Source organism: Bos taurus, chromosome 15, assembly GCF_002263795.3.
Source record: "Bos taurus isolate L1 Dominette 01449 registration number 42190680 breed Hereford chromosome 15, ARS-UCD2.0, whole genome shotgun sequence".
In the NCBI taxonomy this organism is placed as follows: Eukaryota; Metazoa; Chordata; class Mammalia; order Artiodactyla; family Bovidae; genus Bos; species Bos taurus.
In genome coordinates this window covers 48281581-48301323 of record NC_037342.1, presented here as the reverse complement: position 1 = coordinate 48301323, position 19743 = coordinate 48281581, and positions in this window count along the sequence as shown.

The window sequence follows — 19743 nt, the reverse complement described above, 5'->3', positions numbered from 1 at the left end:
CTGGGAGATAGTAAAGGACAGGTAACCCTGGTGTGCTTTAGTCCATGGGGTTGCAAAGAGTAGGGCATGCCTTAGCGACTGAAAAACAACTTAACCTTCACCATCCTCCTCACAGTCATGGAATCCTGTGCTTTAATGCCTCAGAGCTTATCTTTTAAGCCTAATATTGCTCCATCCTTAGATTACTCTTTATGGTATTCTTTTCCTGATGGCCAAATCCTTTGACTACCATGTGGTTGTCTGCTACTCCCTGCCTTATGCCTCCATCTCTTTACCAGGATCTCTTTTGCACTGTTAGCATCACAATCGACTTTGTTATGTTCTTTTCTACTCTCCCAGATCAAACGGCTTTTTGCTTCTTGCTCCCATCAGTTCTCACCTCTTGCCTCCGTGGCATGATCCACATAGCCTGTCTTTGCATCTGGACTAAAAATTGGTGAAGATTTATGCTAGAGTTGCTCATCCTAATACGGGGTCCATTGTCCACTATTCTCTATGCACTAATTTGGAGAAGACTCATTTCACACTTTCTGGAAAATATTTGTAAGCTTTCTAATTCACTCTGCTTAACTGTTTCAGCTTAAACCTGTAAGGATGAGGTTACCTTTTCTCTGATTTAATGTTTCATAGCCAACTGACCTTCAGTGTAACCAGAGTGACCACATGAAAGACTGAGAATGTCAGTGGTAATCATAATGATAAAAAAGGACAAACTATATATTTTTATCTTATCAGGGTGTTAATACTCTCTAATATATATCTGGAAGATTTGTTTAGAAAAGTAGGCTGCTGCTGTTGCTATGGCCATCAGAGGGGTGGACATACTGATGTAGTTACCAGGTTAAGATGGGTGGAGCCTCCTATGAAGGGAGTGCTGAAGAGGTCTCTTGACTGAAGGTAGGTGCTCCCACCTTGCAGAGACAAGGTATTTGAGTGCCTCTCCCCAGTAATGTCCCCTGAGGAAATGGCTACACTCTCTTTCTCATTTCTAATAGTAAAACAAAGGATAGTAAAACATAAAGTTACATTTTCACAATGTCACAGACCTTCAAATGATTTTAGATATTAATCTGTCTTTATTTATCCCAGATTTCAAAAAGGAAATATTACCTCCAATTTAACATAATAGGAAAAGCTTTTTCAAGGGATAAACCAATATTGAATCTCTTTCCTCACCCCTCTGTTCCTCTTTCTCTCTCTCTCTTCCTCTCTGCCACACCCATCCCCATGAATCAGAAATACATTCTGGAAGGATTCACACCAGACTGCTAAGGCTGGTTTCCTGTAGGAAGAGGAATGAGAGTAGGACTGTAGGATAAGAACTATCAATTTTCAGTTTATGAGTGTTTGTATTGGAGTATTCTATAAATAAAATTATTTTCTAGCTATATAATGCTTAAATATTTTCCTACATATTCTAATTTATACGTTACTCACTTGGAAAAGGGGAATAAGTGATTTCTGCATAGTGTATTAATGACTAAGTGAGATATTGCATGTAAAGCTCAAATCATTCAAAGAACATAGGCAGTTGTGTCTGACTGTTTGCATTCCCATGGACTGTAGCCCTCCAGGCACCTCTGTCCACGGAATTCTCCAGGCAAGAATACTAGAGTGTGTAGCCATGCCCTTCTCAAGGGGATCCTCTTGACCCAGGGAACAAACCCGGATCTTCCACATTGCAGGCAGATTCTGTAACATTTGAGCCACCAGGGAATAATATGCTGAAGGTGCTTTATAATACATATATTAAAAGATAATATTTATAAGGGTCTTACTTTATGTTAGGAACTATAGGAAGTATGTAGAGCATCAGAAATATATACTATATATACAAATAGTATATATACTATATATACAAATAGTATAACCCTATTATACAAATTTCATCCTGAAGACTTCTGGATTCATACAAGTTAATTAAATTTCTCTGTGCCATAAATATGTTTCAAAGACTGAACTCAAATCTAAGTTTGTCTAATTTTTGAAAATGCCCTCCTACATATGACATGAGTATTCTATTTTGAAAATTATTATCCTGAGGAAATTAAAACATAGAGAGGGCCAGGGTTTACATAGCATCTCAAAATCAAGCTAAGGAGTTGACAGAGACTTGCAGGGTAGTCTGAAGACCACGGAGGGGCAGCAGAGTTGTACTTCCACTTAAGTTCAACCCAGACACACACAAACACACACAACACACACACACACACACACACACACACACACAAGGACCTGAGCACTTTCATACTGTCTGCTAAGCTTTTTGCTTACATTTATGAATGAATGAATATTATAGATAGGTGGTGAATAGATGAATAGATAGATGAATTAAATCTTCCCTTCATGATTGTCTCCTTACCCTGTTTGAAAAGTCCCAGTCTTATATTTACCTGGCAGGAGACATACCATGATCACTAGGGTGGTTTTCCAAGGGCAAGGCTTATCCATTGCACTCTGGATTCAGTGTGGGAAACTAGACTGCATAGTTTGTGGTAATGGGGACAGGGATGAAGGGAGGGGACTTAAAGACTAAGTCTCAGATGTGAGATATCTGGCCTTGTTTAATTCATTAGTGCCTAGGTTAAATTCTGATGTCAAAGGAAGCCAAAATATTTTTTAAAATTTTGATTTGCTAGATTACTCAGGGAACTCAAACAGGGGCTCTGTGACAGACTGAAGGGTGGGATGGGGAGGGAGATGGGAGGAAGGTTTGGGAGGGAGGGACATGGGTGTACCTATGGCTGATTCTTGTTGATGCATGACAGAAAAAACACAAAATTCTGTAAAGCAATTAGCCTTCAATTAAAAAATTAAAAACAATTTCTGACCTACAACTCATACTTCCAAGATGATTGGACTAAAAAGTTTCAGGAGCATGTTAATAATGTTAATAGGTAATTAATGACTGGTATGAGATCACTTATATGTGAAATATAAAAAGTAATACAAATGAGTGCATATATGGAAGAAAGAAACAGACTCACAGATACAGAAAGAAAACCCATGGTTACCAAAGGGAAGAGGGAAGGGAGGGACCAATTAAGGAAGTAGGATTATGAGAGAACCATGTTAGCAAAAACTTCCTTTGGGTTTTTCCATTAGCTGTTATAGAAAAACCTGAACAAACTTTTAGTCAACCCAATACAAACTATTGTGTATAAAATAGACAAGCAACAAGGACATATAGTATAGCACAGGGACATATAGCCATTCTCTTGCAATAATTTTGAATAGAATATAACCTGTAACAATACTGAATCACAATGCTGTACACCTGAAAGTAATCTAATACTGTAAATAAATTAGAGTTCAATTTAAAAAAGAAGAAGAAATAGGGAATTAACACTAAAATCTCCTCTTTCCCTGCATCTGAGATCCCAGGTTCTCAGCATTTCCAGTCTCTCACCTACTGTGTTAGCTGTGGAAGTAGACAGGAGTGTTAAACTTGGTGGACAAAGAAGATTGTGAACACCTAAAGTCACTGTCTCAAACTCCTCAAATCTTCCCTCTCCCTGAAGGTGGGCCAGAGTCATTCTCTGCTGATTTCAGGGAATAGGAAAAGGACTTGCTTGGACTTTTTTCATGAGAAAAAATATTATCTCAGGGCACTAGTTTGGAGGACCACTAGTTCTTTGCAGAGATTTCTACCTGAGGGTAGCTAAACAGGAACTACAGGGCCTCAGATCACGCATTCTAGTCCAGTGCCAATTGTCAGAAAACTCAAAGTCTTATTCTTTAAGTTCCTTCTGATTTGTTGTTATTATTCAGCCACTCAGCCATGTTTGACTCTTTGTGACCCCATAGACTGAAGCACAGCAGCCTTCCTTCTCCCTCATAATCCCCCAGAGCTTGCTCAAACTCAATGAATTGGTGATGCCATCCAACCATCCAATCCTCTGTCATCCCCTTCTCCTCCTTCCTTCAATCTTTCCTAGTATCAAGGTCTTTTCCAATGGGTCTGCTCTTTGCATCAGTTGTCCAAACTGCTGGAGCTTCAGTTCCAGCATCAGTCCTTCCAATGAATATTCAGGGTTGGTTTCCTTTAGGATTGACTGGTTTGATCTCCTTGCTATCCAGGGGACTCTCAGGAGTCTGCTCCAAAACCACAATTCAAAAGGATCAGTTCTTTGGTGCTCAGCCTTCTTTATGGCTCCAACTCTCAGCCTCCAACTCTCACATCCATACGTGACTACTGGAAAAATCATAACTTTGATTATATGGACCTTTGTCGGCAAAGTAGTGTCTCTGCTTTTTAATATGCTATCTAGGTTTGTCATAGCTTTTCTCCAAGAAGCAAGCATCTTCAGATGTCATGGCTGCAGTCATCATCGGCAGTGATTTTGGAGCCCAAGAAAGAAAAACCTATCTTTTTTTATTATTGAAAATTAAATTCTGACCTTCATCCTAATGCTGCATCCATCACTTTTGTTGGATTGGAAAGTGTTAGTGGTATCTGACTCTCTGGGACTTCATGGTCTGTAGCCTGCCAGGCTCCTCTGTCCATGGACTGTCCCAGGCAAGAACACTGGAGTGGTAGCCATTCCCTTCTCCAGGGGATCTTCTCCACTCAGGGGTCAAAGCTGGGTCTCCTGCACTGAAGGCAGATTCTTTACCATCTGAGTCACCAGGGAAAATTAACTATGTATTGTCTATATTTACTTTCCTACAGTCAGGGTCAGCATGTTGTCATTGAAATAGCCTATAAACTACCGCACAATTGTACTCATCTCACATGCTAAAAAAGTAATGCTCGAAATCCTCCAAGCTAGGCTTAAACAGTACGTGAACCGTGAACTTCCAGATGTTCAAACCGGGTTTACAAAAGGCAGAGGAACCAGAGATCAAATTGCCAACATCCGCTGGATCATCGAAAAAGCAAGAGTTCCAGAAAAACATCTACTTTTGTTTTATTTTTATGCCAAAGCCTTTGACTGTGTGGATCACAACAAACTGTGGAAAATTCTGAAGGACATGGAAATGCCAGACCACCTGACCTGCCTCTTGAGAAATCTGTATGCAGGTCAAGAAGCAACAGTTAGAACTGGACATGGAACAAGAGTGGTTCCAGATCAGGAAAGGAGTATGTCAAGGCTGTATATTGTCACCCTGCTTATTTAACTTATATGCAGAGTACATCATGAGAAATGCTGGGCTAGATGAAGCACAGGCTGGAATCAAGATTGCTGGGAGAAATAATAATAACCTCAGATACATAGATGATACCACCCTTATGGCAGAAAGCAAAGAGGAACTAAAGAGCCTCTTGATGAAAGTGAAAGAGGAGAGTGAGAAGGTTTGCTTAAAACTCAACATTCAGAAAAGTAAGATCATGGCATCAGGTCCCATCACTTCATGGGAAATAGATGGGGAGACAATGGAAACAGTGAGAGACTTTATTTTTTTGGGCTCCAAAATTACTGCAGATGGTGACTGCAGCAATGAAATTAAAAGACCCTTTCTCCTTGGAAGAAAAGCTATAACCAACCTACAGAGCATATTAAAAAGCAGAGACATTACTTTACCAACAATGGTCCATCTAGTCAAAGCTATGGCTCATCCTGTAGTCATGTATGGATGTGAGAGTTGGACTATAAAGAAATCTGAGCATCGAAGAACTGATCCTTTTGAACTGTGCTGTTTGAGAAGACACTTGAGAGTCCCTTGGCCTGCAAGGAGATCCAACTAGTCAATCCTGAAGGAAACCAGTCCTGAATATTCATTGGAAGGACTAATGCTGAAGCTGAAACTCCAATACTTTGGCCACCTGATGCAGAGTCAACTCATTGGAAAAGACTCTGATGCTGGAAAAGGTTGAAAGCAGGAGAAGAAGAGGACAATGGAGGATGAGATGGTTGGAGGGTATCACCAACACAACAGACATGAGTTTGTGTAGGCTCCGGGAGTTGGTGATGGACAGGGAAGTCTGGCGTGCTGCAGTCCGTGGGGTCTCAAAGAGTTGGACACAACTGGGCAACTGAACTGAACTGAATCACTGATCCCAGCCTGGCTATAGCATGGAAAGTACCCTAAGATATTTTAGGTTCCTTTTATTCCTTCTCTCAGAAAGAGCACAGTTCAAGGCCAAGGGCCTTAGGGAAAGTGCCCTAGGGAGCAAGTCAGGAGCTTTGGGTCCTAGCCTGGGCATTTCCATGACAAATTACATCACACTGATAAAGTCCTCATCTTTCCCTGAGCTTCAGATTTCTCTTTTGGACATGGACAAAGTGACTTAGCGCACTGTGCAGATAAAATTGTCATTCTACCAACAGAAAATTTCTGCTAGTTAAATGTGTAAATTCCCTCAATAACCAGAAGTGTTATTGAACCCTATACTACTCAGCTAGCAAGACTTCCCGAGGTCTCTCATTCAGCTAGGAAATTCTCCTAAGCAAACCAACTGGTACTAGTGTGTGTGTGCTGGTTGCTGAGTGGAGAAGAGAGCACGCTCTTCTTCCCTTCTCTGTTTACACATCTAGGAAAGAACTTGACACCCTCCCCACTTAGCTGCCTCCACTAACTCACTTCAGAGATTGAACCATTTCCTTCAAGGAAGTCTTAGGGGTAGAGAGCTGTGGTTAAGAGCACCGATTATCAAGTCAGATGGTCTGAGTAGCTGAACTCAGCACCAGTTACTAGCTGTATGACCCAATTCTCTCACCTGTAAAATGGGGTTTTAACATCCTCAGAAGATTGTTGTGACATTGAGAGAGTAAATATGCGCAAGGATTGTGGCTTATATATGCTAAGTGCTCTAGAGTCTTCCGCCATTTTTATTGAGCCAACCACTATTTTATTCTGCACTTTACACCAGTGTATTTGTAAAAGTGATAATAAGACAACTGGCATTTATTGAAAGCTTACTAATGTGCCAGACATTTCAGCAAGGATTTTGTGTAACTTACATCATTTAACTTATTTCTCTGAGTATACTAGGAGAGAAGGAAGAGTATACTAACAGTATACTAGAAAGAAGAGTATACTAAGTAGAAAAAGGGTGGTGGTTATGATTATTGTCTTCATTTAAGTAGTTGGCTTTGTGAAGTCAAGGACTGTGACTCTCTGGATCACTGGTATGTCACCATATTGCAATGCATGCAATTTTGGTTTAAAAATATTGACTATAGTCAATATTTTTGACAATAGTAAAAAATGACTATTCCAATATGGGAAGGTTATCTTCTGAAACAGGGATGTGAGTATTATTATGCGACACAGGATTAAAGAATTTTCATTTGCATAAGAACTTTGTAAATATTATGCTGTTTAACAAAAGTACAGGCTCAGTGGAAAAGCCATGAGTGCCTCCCTGTAAGACGAAGTGCTCACCATGACTGTATGAAACAGGGTAAGCTGAAGATTGTCCTTGATGAATTCTTAGAGTCACGTAGCTCTATGAAGGTCTGTGCTGTTACATTTCAGTCTCTTCTTCCCTATCATACACACAGTGATGGACACACACGAGAAAAGGTTCTCCCCCTCACTTCTTCATTGGATGAATCAAATTATCAAGTGGATATGCTGAGCTGAGGAAAAGAGGGAACCAGAGCGAAAAGATAGTTTCAAGTGAAAACCACAATATTTTCTTCCCATTCAGGGGTCCAGCTGGTGGGACAGTCAGGGCTTTGTGAAGCCTGGCCTAAAATCAGGAGTCCCATAGGATATGCACAGAAAAGAGACCAGTGTCCACAAGGAGCAGGTTTTCTTAGTGTGACAGGGATCCCTTTGCTCCAAACCTCCAGAGATCCTCTCTTCAGTTGGTCCTATCAAAATATCCTTACCTCCAGTCTGAAACTACTTTTCCCAGTCTGTGTCCCATTTCGCTGAAGCAGTTCCCTATGAGCCCAGCATCCAGAGACTGGTCCTCAGCTTCCTACTCTCAGTTCCTTGAGTACAGCTGCCTGGGGTTCCCTCCTGGGCTCCCACTGTTGACTTTCATCCCCTTTCCTCCCCTTGAATGCTGCTGAGAAGATCCATTTGATGAATATGGCTCCTTCAAGAAACACTTCACTTGTTAATGGCTTATCCCCCAAATCCCATTTTAAACATCTGAAATCACTATAAGTAAGAGAGAATGAAGAGGAATATGGGGAACTAAGGAGATGGGGAGTGAGTAGGAGAGTTGTGTGAGAAGGTGGACAGGATTAATAGATGATAAGTCTATTATTTCTTGAGAACTTCTATATTCTAAAGTCTAATTAAATAAGCTGCTGCTTCAGTGTGTCATATTTTCTTCTAATCCCACATAAACTCTATAAAATGGATAAGATCATCATCTCTATTTTGAGATGAGAAGACTAAGACTAACCTGAGAGGAGTCAAGGCATGTTACCTAAAGTCAGACATATAAGAAATATCACTAGTTCTAGGACCCTAATCAGACTTTGAATCCACAGCTCACAAGCCCTTTGCTGCACTGCTGAGGAGCATGAGATGGATAGGTCTAGGAGAGCAGAGGAATGGGGCTCTGGATGCAGGAGGCAGGCCTGGAGAAGTCTGGGACTATAACTCTGGGAGCAGGAGTTTCTTTGGGTTTGAACTTCAGCAAACTTTACTCAGCAAACCCGAGGTCTCCACAGGGACTCTGGGAGCGGGGGTGCAAGATGTGTCTATCAGAGGTCACAGAGAGGGCGGGGCCAAGACTACTTGCTGGCTATCAGGGCCCAGAAGGGCTACAGGTCTGTTGGGTCAGATAGGTGGTCAGGTCAGGTTGGTGGCTTCGGGTGGAGTCTCGAGTCTCAGGGCAGATAGACTGTGAGAACAGAAGTGAGCAGGGGAAAGGGGAGCGAGGCTCAGCACAGCACCATTTTACTTTTTACCACCACGTGAGACACTCCAGCCAAACAAGGGGGCCTTGGCTCCTCTGAACACAGTCTTGACATCTGTAAAATAAGGATAACAACTATAACTATTTTATGGGGTTGTTGAAGACACACTGTCAGGACCAATAACAGCAGTTCAGGCTAGAGCTACGGGCTCACTAGGGACCACACGTCTCAAAACAACAGGTAAGTTCTTGAAAATAACACCAACCACACTTAAAGATGTGCAGACTGTCTCAAAGCCCAGCACATCATTGAACAATGGCCTGAGATGCTACATAAGCAGAGCCTTCCCCTCCCCAAGTTGGGCCATCTTCCCAGGTACTGTGGTCAAAGTCCAGAGATAAGCTTTCAGGCTGAAACTCCTAAAGGCATAGGTGCAGATGAAGGCAGCTGACAGCAACTTTGCTCTTTAAGAAAATCTCACTTCACATGGATCATGTACAACCCTAGATTCTGAAGCATAAGAGGTCCACTAAGAATCTGACCAGAAGTTGAATAGGAAACAGGATGATTAAGGAACTAGAGACCACAGGAAAGACACTTGAAGAAACAGAAGAGATTTAGACTAGGGGAAAATTAAAAGAGGGTGGGAGTTAACACTTACTGAAATCTTTCTACATGTCAGGTACCATTCTAGGTATTTAAATAGTCTCCTTTAATATGGTAGTTTTGTGAAGTATATATCCTGAAATATGTTGTCGTTGTTCAGTTGCTAAGTTGTGTCTGACTCTTCACGACCCCATAATTCATGCTAATGATAAGTGATATTTCTTGAGTTTTTCATATATGCTAAGATATAATTTAAGTTCATTATGTGAATTAACTTAGTTTATCCTCTACCAATATTCAGAAGTCCATTAATGTTTCTCAGGTGATGAGGAAACCAAGGCACAGAAAATGTAAGAAAATGTCTTGAATAAGTAGTCATTTTTATTTTTTTTTTTTTTTTTTTTTTTTAATTTATTTTATTTTATTAAATTTTATTTTATTTTTAAACTTTACAATATTGTATTAGTTTTGCCAAATATCAAAATGAATCCGCCACAGGTATACCTGTGTTCCCCATCCTGAACCCTCCTCCCTCCTCCCTCCCCATACCCTTCCTCTGGGTCGTCCCAGTGCACCAGCCCCAAGCATCCAGTATCGTGCATCGAACCTGGACTGGCGACTCGTTTCATACATGATATTATACATATTTCAATGCCATTCTCCCAAATCTCCCCACCCTCTCCGTCTCCCACAGAGTCCATAAGACTGATCTATACATCAGTGTCTCTTTTGCTGTCTCGTACACAGGGTTATTGTTACCATCTTTCTAAATTCCATATATATGCATTAGCATACTGTATTGGTGTTTTTCTTTCTGGCTTACTTCACTCTGTATAATAGGCTCCAGTTTCTGAACCCAGGTGTTCTGAGCTCATCTACTGTCTATATGACATTGTCTTTTTTAAAGTGTGGGTGACTTGAAGATCAAAGAGATGACATAAACTGCCCAAGTTCACAGAGCTGGTAAGTACTGAGGTTAAGATGCAGGCCCGGTTCTCTTGCTGCTAAAGACTCTGCTCTTTCTACAACAAAACATCAACGAGGACATCCACTGTGGATCCAAGGAATAGAAGCAGGTTAAGCTGCCCCTATTCCCTACCTTTTTTACCATGGAGATTGAAGATTAGGGTTCAAGCCATGGTTGCAGACCATACCTTCTCTACATGGGTGTATCTCTCTGTAGGAAAGTTTGTAAGAGAAAGAAGAAAAAGAATTGGAAACAAGTTCAGGTTAAAAAGAGGCTCTAGCTTGGACTACAGAGATTGTTGGATTGTAGGTTAAGTCCATACTGGCCCAAATGACCTCTTGACCCCTTGGCCAAGCAGCAAGTTTGGTTAAGGATGAGAGTATATTAAAGTCAATGAACCTAAAAGATAGGCATATCTATTATTTAGAAATAAATGTGACATCTTAATTTGTGCCAAGCACTCAGGACACTAAACCACACCAGGGGCAGTGCTGTGATGATGAGTTAAGAGTACAAAAAATGAGAAGGTCTGCAAGTTCCCAGAAACTCCCTTTGCAGAGCTTTGACAGTGAGTCCTCACAAATGTTACCAGGGCAAGACCCTGTTTTATATGTAACTTCTCCAAGGTCAGTTTGGGCCTCATGCTGTCTTTATTTTGGGGGAATAAATAATGTACCAAAAGATCTTATAGGATTAAAGAAATGTAAGATTAGACTTGAGAGATGAATGGGTTTCTCGTAATGAAGAATACCCATTCTCCATCATGCTTCATGCAAGAACTAGCTACCATGCAGTGTTGTTGTTTAATCACTAAGTCATGTCCCACTCCTTGCGACCCCATGGACTATAGCCTGCCAGGCTCCTCTGTCCATGGAATTTTCCAAAAAAGAATACTGGAATGGGTTGCCATTTCCTTCTTCAGGGGATCTTCCCCACCCAGGGATCAAACTCACATTTCTTGCATTGGCAGGCATTACCACTGAGCCACCAGGGAAGCCCATACATATGCATAGCAAAATGATTACAACAGCTGAGTTAATTAACTATTATTCTGCTTGCAGAGAAGAAAATTAGAGAGTCATAATTTTCATCTCCCACATCTATCTCTATTAAGTATGTAAAATATTGTAATATTATATACATTGTAATTAACTAGTATTTCTGACTAGGACTCCTGGACAGCAAGATACATGTCTTATTTATGATTCAAGCACTGACATTAGTTTCTACCACATAACAGCTTCTCTGAAAACATTTACTAAATGACTCTCCTGCCTACAAGCCCAGGCCCCTCTATCCCCTACAACCATATCATCTCCAAATAAATAAGCTCCAATTTCCCTTTAATTCATAATTCATTTTTGTCTAAACCTCCACTGCTGTCTTCCCATAGGCATTCATGCTCGGGGCCACCCCTAGATCTGAGTCAATGCCCTGCTCCCTATCTTCTCAGTCTGCTTAGCCTTAAGGGCAAGAGTCTGCTCCCGCCTCCAAAACAGCCATCTGAGTCATGCTGAGTCATGCTGAGGCTTAGGGTGTGTGGCCAGATGTTCTCAGCCCCGCATGTTGACTGCTATCTGTGTTCCCAGCAGGAGGCTTACAGGACAGATGACAAAAAAGGAGAAGTACACTGCCTGACTGTAACTCCACTCGAGACAGCATCAGGAGAAAAGAGGAATACTGAGGCAGAATGTGACATATCCTGGAATATGTTCCCTTTGGATTTAAAGTGCATTTCTGGTTGTCCCATAGATGCCATTGAATGATCAGTCATTGTTCATCACATATTCATCTTGCAGGTAGTCTCCCACAGCCAGAAGAAGAAAAAGAGAAAAAAAAAAAAAAGAAAGAAAACCTTAGAAGTACATGCATATGAATTTTTCATTTACAAAATAAATCAAATGTGATCAGAGGAATTTAAAGCATGAAACCTTTGCTAGAGAAGTCCTGATTCTTTCTCATGTCCTGTATAACCCAGGACAGAGCCCTTATAAACCATTGCCTCCAGTATATAAAGATGTGGCAGGGCTGGATGACTAAATAATTTTTCCAGATCTCACCTTTTTAAATTTTCATAAATTTTTCTTATGGTTGCACTAGGATCTTCTTGCTGCCTGGGGGTTTTCTCTGTTGCAGTGAGTGGGGCTACTTTTCATTGCAGTGTGTGGGCTTCTCACTGCAGTGTCCTCTCTTGGTGGAGCGCATACTCTAGGTACATGGGTTTCAGTAGCAGCAGCGAGCAGGCTCAGTAGTAGCAGTGTGTGGGCTTCGTTAGTTTTGGTGCAGGCTCAGTAGCTGCGGAGCACAGGCTTAGTTACTTTGCAGCATGTGGAATCTTCCCAGACCAGGGATCAAACCCATGTCCTCTGCATTGGAAGATGAATTCTTATCCACTGTATCACCAGGGGAGTCCTAGGTCTCACGTTTTTAAGATTCCACATACTGCACATCCACTTTGCTGGGTTCTGTGGTTATGGACTGAGATATGAGGATGAAAGAAGGGGGCATGAAACAGGAACAGGAAAACATTGTTCATTATTTTAGGGCACCCCCTAATCTGCTAACAAAGGGGCTGTGACATGCTGGGCAGATCTGACTGGGGATGACACCAGGCAACGCTCGACTTAAGGAAACATCTCAGGCCCATCTTGGCGTTACTGCCTCACAGGAAAATGTCTTACCTTCTAGGCCCCTGATCAGTACCCAAGAAGTGCTGTCACTCTCCATGTCACTTTGGCTAAAAGTTGAATGTGTGAACATACTCCAGAGATACTTTCTGAGTTTCCTACCTACCCATCCACCATCTTCATTTTATTTTATTTAATTTTGGCTGCCCTAGTCCTTCACTGATGCATAGAGGTTTTCTCTAGTAGTGGCAAGCAAGGGCTACTTTCCAGTCGTGGTGCTTAGGCTTCTCACTGTGATTTCTCTTGCTGTGCAGCATGGACTCTAGGGTACATAGACTTCAGCAGCTGTGGTGCTTAGGCTCAGCAGTTGTGGCCCACAGGCTTAATTGCTCAGTGGCATGGAATCTTCCTGGATTTATCAGGAATTGAACCTGTATCCCTTACATTGGCAGGTGCTTTCTTAATCACAGGACCACCAGGGAAGCACCACTATCCTCATTTTAAAGCAAGAATTCTGAGGCAGTTAGTGTGATGAACAAAGGAATTGACAAAACTCAATGTAAAGACTCTTCTCGTCCAGCTTTCACATGCTCCCACACAGATACTCACATTCAGAAATTAGCAAGTACAAGAGCATGTGCAGGCATGCACGTGCATACACATACAAACACTCACAAATTCCACATCCTGTTTGAAAATCCACTTGGTGTCACTTTAAATATTTATTCACAGGTTGGCCCCTTGCTACCACCTCCCTGGTGTAAGGCAATATAATCTCCACCTGGATGCTTACTGCACACTCCTAACTGATCTTTCTTCTACCATTGTTCCTGACAGTGGCTTCCCAATATGGCAGCCAAAGCACAATGGTAAAAATGCAAATCGTGTATGGTAATCTCTTTGTCTAAAGTTCCCTGAGAGTTTCCTGCATCATTCATAATAAAGCCTAATTTCCTAAAGTAACAATTGCTAATATTTATATTGTCACCTACAGACATCCTTGGTGGCTCAGTGGTAAAGAATCTACCTTCAGTGCCTGAGTCACAGGAGACTCAGGTACGATCCCTGGGTCGGGAAGATCCCTGGAGGAGGGCATGGCAACCCACTCCAGTATTCTTGCCTGGAGAATCCCGTGGACAGAGGAGCCTGCCGAGCTATGGTCCATAGGGTCGCAGAGTAGGATGAGACTGAAGTGACTTAGCACACATGCATGCATGTTGGCACCAATACATATAAATCGGAGAAGGCAATGGCACCCCACTCCAGTACTCTTGTCTGGAAAATCCATGGACAGAGGAGCCTGGTAGGCTGCAGTCCATGGGGTCGCTAAGAGTCGGATATGACTGAGCGACTTCACTTTCACTTTTTACTTTCATGCATTGGAAAAGGAAATGGCAACCCACTCCAATGTTCTTGCCTGGAGAATACCAGGGACGGGGGAGCCTGGTGGGCTGCCGTCTTCGCACAGAGTCGGACACGACTGAAGCGACTTAGCAGCAGCAGCAGCAGCATACATATAAATGGGCTTCCCTGATGGCTTTAGTGGCAAAGAACACACCTGCCAATGCAGGAGACACATGTTTGGTCTCTGGCTTGGGAAGATCCCCTGGAGGAGGGCATGGCCACCCACTCCAGTATTCTTGTCTGGAGAATCTCATGGGCAGAGGAGCTCGGCAAGCTACAGTCCAGGTTGCAAAGAGTCAGACACAATTGAAGCAACTTAGCATGCATGAATGCATACATATGCAACCACCACTACATGCATACCAAGACATCAGTGGAGTAATGCCAAAATAGTTAATGCCAACCAGCACTATTTAGACCTCAGCAAACAGGACCTTTGATCGAATTAGTTTCAGAATGTGGCCCATTTGTTTGTAGGTTGAGGTTGACTCTTGAACACTTATTCTGGTCAGAATAAAAGGCACACAAACCTAAAAATAAAAATCAATGTACTTATGTATTAATTTACATTGGGATTTATAACTTGAATTTTCACGTCTTTGTGAGTAATACATGCTTTCCTTATATCAATCAAGTAAAAGTAGAGGAAGCAAACTGTTACAAGGCAAGTAGCTGGATTCAGTCATGCCAAGGAAAAGCATCTTGACAGGAAATTCACACTTATTCATCCATTTCATGGGAAAGATAGATATGGACTAAACATAAATATTAAGTGAGGTTCAACATTTCTAGATTCTAAGCCGACAGAGCAATCTTTTTTTTCCTATACTTCCCTTTTTGGTCAGTTCTCTAATGATTAACACACTTTTACACATCAGAACATCCCATAGATTATAGTTAAGAGTTTCTGGCCTGGGAAGCATTCTTTTTCTTTCAGGTGATTTTGCATTTGTCTTTGGTATTCAAATTAGTTTTCATAACTTTTTAAATTAAATATATTTTTAATTGCAATTAAAATTAGAGTGAATTTTCCCCCTGGCTTTCAAGGTCTTGCATGCTATCTAGTCACTGTAGCCTTGGTATTTTGAAGTACTCACATATTTATAATCATGCACACACACATATATTTTACACAGGGCATACTTACCAGGCATTTCTGAACAGTTAACCATGCAAGACCCCCAAGCACAAACCCATAATCTCTTTCACTTATCTACTTGTATGGAAACGAAAGACAGAGTCTTTGAAAGCAGTAAGAGAAGCACCCTGGCTTTCATTGTCTTTAGCTGGTCCTCACTTTGCCACTCCCCTCTTTGTGTACTCCTGAGCCCTTATCTATGTTCATAGTTTCTGACCCACCCAGCTATCACCAGCCCAAGACCCCAGAAGGAGAAAAACACTGGATCTCCCTACCTCTGTTAATTGAAAACAAAACAAAATAAAATAAATGCCACCCGCCACAAGTCCCAGAAAACTTGTGAACACATAGAAGGAGAAGGAGATGGAGAAGGAGAATGAGATAGAAGAGGAGGAGAATGAGATAGAAGAGAAGGAGAAGAAGGAGGAGAAGGAGAGGGGTAGAGGAAGAAAAAGAAGCAGGAGAAGAAAGGGAAGGGAAAGAAAAACAAAACAGGTGCAGGAAATAATTGGTGACACTAATGCATGAATGGGGCTAGAGTAGAGTGAGGGGCTACAGCAGCTTGTTGGTCTAGGGCCCTACAAGTTTTCCTTTCCCTCACAAAAACCTCAGACTCAGTAAGACAGGGGTTGTGATAATTAGGTTTCAGAAAGAGCCCTTCTGGGGCTAGAAATAGCAAAGGTTGAAAGGGGCTTGGGGCTTCCCATATGGCACTAGAGGTAAAAGAACCCACCTTCAATGCAGGAGACTTAAGAGATACGCATTCTGTCCCTGGGTTGGGAAGATTCCCCCCGGAGGAGGGCATGGCAACTCTCAAGTATTCTTGCCTGGAGAATCCCATGGACAGAGGAGCCTGGCAGGCTACATTCCATAGAATCTCATAGACTCAGACAGGACTAAAGTGACTTAGCAAGGCACAGCACAGTATGGAAATCGACTTGAGAGAGGAGCAATCACTAATGGCCCTCACTAGACCATATAATACAAAGGATCCTAGTTTCTCACAATTCCTCATAGTAGATGATCTTGTTAATGGGTGGGATATAACCATTATCATCACTGCTCCCATTTAAGCCCTGCTGTTTCAAAACCTCAAATCTATCCTGTTTCACATATGTGTAGATTACTTGTTCAAGAGACATGCTGTGTTATAGATTCAGTACCAAGTATCTGAAATATTGAAGATAATATGACTAGGAATAAACTTTAGTCATTAATCTTTTATAATTCAAAGTCACCAAGTCAAGGACTTCCCAATCTTAGGACACAGAATTCTAAACCTTATACCTAGAAGAATTCCATATGAATCAACTCTAGGTAGAAATTTAAATATTGATTTTATGTATGTTTCAGAGCTACTATCAATAAATTTGAACAAAGCTGGAAAATTACTACTTGGCTAAAACCTTGAGTAATATCCATGAGATATGGACCAATGAGTTATGTTAGTGCAGTAGCAAGAAGGAAGATTAGCAAGTACTGGCTCCAACGAGGGCTTCCCTTGTGGGTCAGATGGTAAAGAATCTGCCTGCAATGCAGGAGATCAGGGTATGATTTCTGGGTTGGGAAAATCTCCTGAAGAGTGGGAATGGCTACTCACTCCATTATTCTTGCCTGGAGAATTACATGGACAGAGGAGCCTAGAAAGCTACAATTCATTGGCTCCAGTGATAGTCTCATTCCTTCTAACTATTCAGAGTTGCTTAGTTCATCAAATACATTAGGTAATAATATTTAAATGGGACATAAAAACCCTGGAATTTCTCAAAAATTTAATCATAAATGTAAATGAAGGCAATTTTTTTAAGGTCAAAAAAAATCAGTGGAGCCAAGAAAGTAACATTATAAAATGGGAAAATGAGAAGTTTGTGATTTTTCTAAGTTGTCAGATTCCAGCTCTTTACCTTCAAAGTTCATTGCGTAGACAAGTGTGCAATAACTTGCTGGTTCTGGCTTTCCATTCCCTCTTCCTAGTGAAGTTTCCTCTTGCTTAAGTAACATACACAGGCATCTCTGGCTATGGCTTAGTTACAGTGCTCCCAGAGGTCCATCAAACCATCGATGCCTGTGCTGTCCACCACTAACATAAAGAAATCCCTCTAGGAATGGACCCAGCTGGGGTTCAGAGTTACCCTCAATCTTTGTGGGAGCTGATGCAGAGGTCTTGTGTTTAAAAAGCAGGATTGTTGCCTGGCTAGTAGTTGGGCCTATTCTCTCCTTCATCACAATTATTACTATAACAGAAGACATACATTGGCCTGCTGCCTGGTAGCCATTAGAATTTCCAGCTACTGCTGCTGCTACTGCTGCTAAGTCGCTTCAGTCATGTCCAACTCTATGCAACCCCATAGACGGCAGTCCACCAGGCTTCCTGTTCCCTGGGATTCTCCAGGCAAGAACAATGGAGTGGGTTGCCATTTCCTTCTCCTATTGGTACCCAATTTATTCTAGGCTAATGCATCACTTAATAGGAACTTTGATCCTATGTATTTCTACTATAACAAGATAAATTCAGATTATGAAAGCAGATCAAGTTATAGCTCTCTAATCAAGAATACTAAGCAGTTTTTTTGTATCTTCAGTGGCTTATAAACTGTGTTTATAATTTTCTGATTTTAAAATTGAAAATAAAAAAAAAACATTTATGATGAAGAATAACTTCTGCAGTATTTTTTTTCCTCAGCTAATACTATGAACAAATATAATGGAATCAAATATCTACTTTTATCTATTAAAATTTATAATTTCTATAATTCTCCATACTAATAACACCTAAAGATAATACATAATTTGACCTACAGGATTAGTATATATGTCATAGTTAGCTAGAAAGTTTTAATAAAATATTTTACTTTTCCTTGCTAAAAAGTAAGGAAATATAAGCATCTTATATTTCTTAGCATCCTGCAAAGAGTTTACCAAAGTACAAGTGCTATAAAATTCCCTAAGAGGCAAGAGCTAGTCTTTATCAAATTTTGGAATTTCTTTTAAAATGTTCTTTTTATTTAAATACCTTTAGAAATAACATTTTTATTTTATTAATTTTAATTTATAGCCAATAAATGAATAATCTTAGTTTTTTCTGACCATTTAATCTTTCTGATGTATCATGGATAATCCCATCACTTCTCTCTCTAAACTTTGGATTTTTCTTCTGGGAGAAGGAGACAATTATGATGGTATTTCACAGGAGAAATAAGTGAAATATTTAAAAATGGGCAGCTGAGATAATTGAGTTTGAATGAACAAGCACCTAAGTAAAAATGAAACTCTATTCAGGCTACCTGACTTCAGAATCAGAATTCATCAACCTTGTACTAAGCTACAGACATGCTGTCTTTCAACCCTATAACCTTTCCTAGAACCTTTCTCAACAACGTTTAGTAATAAGAAGGCAAGAGATGGGCCCGATCCCTGGAGGGAAGTCAGGTCTGTTCCCCAAGACATTTCTAGAGAAGGATGTACCTGAAGTGTGTATGAGGGAGAAGAAGAGGGCCCAACTCTACATTCTGAAATTAAGAGAAGACTGGTGTCCATACTCTGGAAAGAGAATGGGACGTACTCATACTGTCTGCTGCAGGTGGGATTTGTTTCCCAAACTTTTAGTCTAATGGGGCCTGGTTCTAACTCCCTAGACTTTGACAATGTCTGATCCTCATACTCAAGGTCTAAGGAAAGAGTCACTGTCCTCATAATGTGTATCTATAGAAATTTGCCTTGGAAACCAAGAGCCCTAAGTCTACTGATTAATATATCAAACATAATTCAAAAAGATACATGCGCCCTTATGTTTGAAGTAGCACTATTTACAATAGACAAGACATGTAAGCAATCTAAATGTCTATCAACAGATGAATGGATAAAGAAGATGTGTGTGTGCGTGTGTGTGTGTGTGTGTGTGTGTGTGTGTATTGTTGTTTATTCACTAAATTGTCCGATTCTTTTGCAGTCCCAGACTGTAGCTCGCCAGGCTCCTCTGTCCATGGGATTTCCCAGGCAAGAACACTAGAGTGGGTAGTCATCTCCTTCTTCAGGGGATCTTCCCGATCCACTCATGTCTCCTGCACTGGCAGGTGGATTCTTTACTACTGAGCCACCAGGAAAGCCCCCCAAAAGATGATACAAATGAGCTTATATGCAAAACAGTAATAGACACATAGATATAATAAACTTATGGTTATCAAAGGGGAAAGGTTGGGGAGGGATAAATTAGAAGGTTGGGATTAGCATAAA